Below are 6,271 nucleotides of genomic sequence, written 5' to 3' on the forward strand. Positions count from 1 at the left end.
TATTGGTCTTTGGTACCATCCAAGTTATCTCTCTAGTATTTGATAAAGACTCGCAGATTTCCATTTGCTTGAGTATAGATCAAATCGAGAGATTGAGATATTAAGTCCTTGATATACTTTTATCTAGATTGTATCTAACTATCTAGTTGATTATCTAGAAAGTATATTGGAGTTAGTCCATACAGATTGATAATCGAAATATTGGGTGAGGTTGTTAGACCCCCGCTTTTTCAATTTGTATCAGAGCAGGCAAACACGTTCAAGACCTCAAAAGTATGTGTTTGCAGCGATCTGAATCTATGGAAAGAGGTGCTATCTCTATTAACGTACCACCAGTCTTTGGTACCATCCAAGTTTATTATCCTTGTATTTGATAAAGACTCGCAGATTTCTATTTGCTTGAGTATAAATAAAATTAAGAGATAGAGATATTAACTCCTTAATATACTTTTTTATTAAGATTGAGTCTGACTGTCTAGTTGATTCTCTTAAAAGTATATTAGAGTTCGTCCATACAGATTGCTAATCGGAATATTGGGTGTGGTTGTTAGACCCCCGCTTTTTCATTATAGCTATGTCTCAGGTTATGATATAATGTGTAGTTGAGATTTAGACTTCACATCGTTCATCGATTGAAAACGAAGATCTACAAAGAGAGCTTGGAGGAACTTCATCAACAAGAGATATGTGGAGACTAAAACTTATCTATCACTCAGAAGCCTATACTATTTTATCTCCTAATGAGACTAAGTCGTATAACTATATAGACTTTTATATTAAACACATTTGATATTTCGAGCCGAGTTTATCTCGCTTATCTATTTCTCGAAATATGTGTTGGAAGCTTTTTTCTTTAGCTACGATCATCATATTCTTGACGAGTTTAGTTGGAACCAATTTATTTGTTGGAAACTAAATATTAAGTCAAGAGATGATCATGTGGAAATTGCCTTGAAACATCTTACATGATTTGTTTGAGACAATCATTTGATGTCGACTTGGAATGTTTCGTATTGATCATTCGATCACTTGGAAATTACTTGAAGCTAATAGTTTGTGTGAGACAGTTATTGTCATTTTCTAAGGATGTTTCAATGATTGAAATGGGAGTTTAGAACAAAAACCTTTGTCTGGATACAACAAAGTATGCCTACTTAGTATGCAAATTGTTTTGGTATGATTCAGGTCCGTGAACCTTGTTTGCATACCTAGTATGCGAACGGTTTTAACTGTAAAATCCGGGAACCTTGTTTGCATACTAGTATGCTAACGGTTCTACCTGAGTTAGGTCTGGGACAGATGTTTGCATATCCGTTTGCAAACGGCTGGACAAGACCAAAGTACGGAAACTATAGTTTGCATATATGTTTGCAAACTTACTGGTTAAAGTTTTAAAATCGGTTAAGTATGTTTTTCATACTCATGAACAAATACATTTATGAATTAAGGAAAGTAATCTTTGCAAACCGTGGCTTAATGTTCATGAATTGATTCTTACGAATCAATCTAATTTTGTTTCATTTGGCTCATATATATTTCTATGAGATAGTGAACAATTGAACAACTCTATTTGAAACACAATTAGATTCATTTGAATATCCTTCATGATTGATTAATCATCATAGTCGATCAAGATGTCTCAGATGAATGTGGTTAAGACAAAATTGTTCATATGGCTAACTTCGGTTAATTGTTATTGAGCAACTCAATATACACGTTTAGGTACGGTTACCCATATCTAAATGAAGGTATATTTCATTTGTGTTTAACAAGCTAAGACCATCTAACGGTGGATAGATATTGCTTTGGTTTTAGTCATACTAAGCTTGAATCTTAAATCAGGATTCCATCTAACGGTGAATATTGAATGATTTATCACTAAGCTATATTAGCTTTGATTAAAAAAAAACCCTGATTTGAAAGACTATATAAGGGAGAACTCTAGCAACTGGAAAACCTAATCCCGACACTTTCTTGTGTCCTAGTTGCGACTAGAGTCGATTCTATTTAACCTAGGTTTTTTCAAAACCATTATAGGTTAACGATTTGATGACTTCATTTGGGATTCGTGAAGCAAGATCCAAATATTTTCTCTATAGTTGCGTATTCTGATCTTACTTGTTCTATCGTATTGAGTACTATCTTCTCTAAGATTTTCTCGAGATTTATCTCTGATAGGTAAGATAGAAAAAGTAATCACAAATATCTTCGTCTCATTCTTTGTGCTTCCACGGTAACTTCTTCTACTACCATATAGTTAAGTTATTGTGAGGTGATTGAACTTTCTAGGCTTCTCTTCGGGAGTGTCAGACCGTATTATAAATTGGTCCTGTTCACCTTGATTTATCAAAAGACAGAACAAAAACTTCATATGTACTTCTGTGGGAGACAGATTTATCTATCATAATAGACTTATCTGTGGGAGACAGATTTGTTTATAAGTCTTCGACTTTGGGTTGTAGCAACTCTAAGTTGTGGGTGAGATCAACTAAGGGAATCAAGTGCACAGAATTCAGCGTGGTTCTAGAGGCATAAGGAACACGACTATACCTTAATCGGTGTGAGACTTGGTTAGGGCTCAACTACATTCTAGTCCGAAGTTTGTAGTAGGCTAGTGTCTGTAGCGGCTTAATACAGTGTTGTGTTCAAATCTGGACTAGGTCCCGGGGTTTTTCTGCATTTGCGGTTTCCTCGTTAACAAAATTTATGGTGTCTACGTTATTTGTTTTCCGCATTATATTTGTTCATATAGTTGAAATATCACATGTTGTGCGTAGTTCAATCAATTGGTAAATCCGGCCTTGATTGTTGGATGGGAATTGATTGGCACTTGGGTATTGGTCTTTGGTACCGTCCAAGTTATTTCTCATATCAATCGGGTTCACAGATTTCTATCTGTTCGATTGCAGATTGTATTGAGAAATTGAGATTAAGCTCTTTGATGTATCTCTTGATCGAGCTCGCTTTAAAGTTGGTGCTTTCGGAATTATATTGGAGTTAGTCCATACAGATTGATGAATGAATTATTGGGTGTGGTTGTTATACCCCCGCTTTTTCAATTGGTACCAGAGAAGGCAAACACACTAAGTCCTCATAAGTCTGTGTTTGTGGCAATCTGACTCTATGGACAGAAGTGCTATCTATGACAAACGCATTACCAGAAATAAAATTTCGGTTTCTATGAAATCTATTAAAGAGAAAAACTTGTCGACCTCACATATATATGAACATTTTGTTCCCACGAAACAGAAAAGTATTGATAAGTGTTAACCTGATTATCTTACTGACGCGTCTGACTCTGAAGTAGAAAGGGAAGCAGCCCAAAAGAATGCAGCGATTCTAAAACTTGTTAGAATACAGGCCGTTGAAATCAATAGGAGGAAACACAAAGTCAATATGATTATTGGTATGGTAAACGTTTGGGATTCGCAATTAAGGATTCTTCGCGAGGAAAATGTCGTAGTTTGTTCATCTCGAACCTTACTCGAGGCTAAACTCAAGGAAGATGTCTTGGAAATCGAACGTATGTTGAGTAATCTCTCTATTCAATGTAAAGGATGTTCTGTGGATTCCACTATACCAATTTCTTCTGACTTAACTTTGATGTTAGAAACGTGTAATCATGTTTCTCTGATGAAACCAGTTTCAGAAGCTAAATTGCAAACCCGTCCTATTGCCGAAGATGTGCTTGTAACTTCCACCAATCAAGGAATCACCACTTCTCATGGAAGGAAGAAATCTTATAGAAATGTTGTTAATCCTACTCAATTAATCACTCTGGTGTTCACAAAGTACGTCTGTTTTGTGATTCAAAAGGACGTGTTCAACGGAAGCGCAAATTGAGTTTGAATGACAACTATTTTGGTCGACATCAACACACCTTAGATTTAGTACTCAAAGGTGTAACTGAAATTCGGATGTCTAAACCAATTGGTTTTAGTACTCACCCTGTGAATCCTTCCAAATCTGCTCGTCTAACGTTCGAACTTGTAATAGTAGCGTTAACACAAATCGGTCAAGAAGATTTCAGAAAGGTCCTCCTCAAACTAAGGTAGGGTATGATGTTCAAAATGTGAGAAAGGTACCATAAGGTGAAAACAACAATGGAGATATGAAGGACAACCTAAATCTGATAATTGAAGGATACAAGGGTCTTATCAACATGCTGTCAAAATCCTCCAAACAAACTTTTCTGGTAAGGATTCAAAATTAGTCTCATACTTCGATGATAGTAAGTTTTATTATACTTTTTCACGTTAAAAAGGGTTTCCTCCAAAAATTAGAAGGAAAAAGAGGACTGGCCATGAACAATTTTCATTTGATGAGCATAAAGCTCGTACTTGTGTTAATTAATCACAAGGTTTGAAATCTTACTCAAGAAAAATCATATTGAGTAAGACATGCTAATAATCAGGTATACTTAATGGTAAAGTATTCTCTAATTAGTTGAGCTATTTTCTTATCGTTCATAGCTACACTATTGTCTGCAGACAACTTTGCATAAGAATTGATTTTGTGTCGAGAATCACTTCTAGAGTCTATTTTTTAAAATTTTGAAAAATTAAGTTTTTAAAATTACTTAGTTTGCTTCTCTTGTGCTCTAACTTTTCCTCACGTGAGAATATAAAATTTATCGAGCTAAGAATTGTGAAAGAAAAATGTTCACATAGCAAAATTTTATTGTTTCTTTTTCTTACTTTGTGAAAAGAACTTTACAATGTTTGTTTATAAGTTTCCTCTTCGGGTTAAGTTTGTGTTCGTATGGGTACCTTTGTGACATGTCACGGACAGTCTCCAAAAAAACCCTAAAAATTTATTCCCTGAGAAACCGTTTATATACCTAACCTATTGAAGTTGAGTTATCTCACTTTAGGTTATTTTTTTTCTCATATCAAGAATGTCATCTCCTTCTCACACTTGTGATTTTACGAAAGGGTTTCTTGATAAAGGTATGGGTTACGGTTCCAAAGGGAAGAAGAAAAGAACCATAGTAGATGCTGACGATGTCAAAGATCAAAATCCTGATGATTATTCATATGTCTCATGCTATTATGCATATACTCATCAAGATGTAGAGCATGATGAAATGGTTTCTGATGAAGTGGTTCATGATTTTCTTAAATACTTTGAGGAAGCAAAACTGCAGCTCGTTGATACTATGAAGGGTCTCGATGTGTTATGAACTGAGTTGAAAAAGGTTAACTCTGACCTTGTTCTCATGAAGATACATGTTAAATATCTTCTCAATGAGGATATCTTCTCCGAAGAAGCAGCCAATGTTGTCAATCACAAGCTCAAAGGTCTTAAGACTCGTGAGGGTTTCGGAAGTGTTATTTGACTTTAGTTTGAGTTTGTTTTTGGTTTTTAGGAGTTGATTCCATTTTTATTTTGTCTAGGAAACTTCTTATGAGAATTTATTCTTGTGTTTAAGAAGGATAACTAGGGTTTGGAATAGCAAATATTGTGATTAGACATAGGCATTGCCAACGATTTTTATCTTGCAATGTTTTTAGATTTTTTTTTATTTAAATTCTAAGTTATTTGGAAGATGATTTTGCAGTATTAATCTTTATTTGTTTTATATATTGCAAAAATATTTTATGGGATATGTGTGTTTACGTCCGTGAACTATGATTATCTCATATATGCTCAAAAGTCAAGTCTATTATGTCTTTATGCAAGATTGATAAAAGATAGAATGAACTTTTCAATATTCCGCATTATTGATCTTTCCCTGATCCACTTTTATGTGAGAGTACTGTATGGCTCCGTAAGTTTTCTTATGTTGAGCATTTCCGACTAGATTAATCTATAATGTCTTCTTCTGATTAATTTATTCGAGTTTTCTGGATACAAATTCATGTTTCATGTAATTTGTTGATGTCCAAAGAAATACTTCTTATCTTGTAAAAGTAAGGTCGCTCTTGTTGTTCTTTCGGGAATGAAATTTTATAGGGGAAAGTTCTTAATTGAACTTGTGCTTAAATGTCAAATCTTTGTGGGGAGTGCGGTTGTGGAATATTGTATGAGTTATCTTGTATCTTTATAAACTCCTTGATGAATACACTAACTTTCGACTATGTGAAATCATCGAAACAAATTTGATATGTTCTATTTTAGTCATGAATTATCTCTTTGAGAATTTCATTATGATCCCATAGTTTTCGTACCTTTGCCAATTTATATCGACAAAAAGGGGAGAATTATTTGGTAGTTCACATTACATACATATGGTTTACGGATCATTATTTAAGGGGGGGGGGGGGGGGGT

The sequence above is a fragment of the Papaver somniferum genome, chromosome 7 (genome assembly GCF_003573695.1).
Source record: "Papaver somniferum cultivar HN1 chromosome 7, ASM357369v1, whole genome shotgun sequence".
Classification (NCBI taxonomy): domain Eukaryota; kingdom Viridiplantae; phylum Streptophyta; class Magnoliopsida; order Ranunculales; family Papaveraceae; genus Papaver; species Papaver somniferum.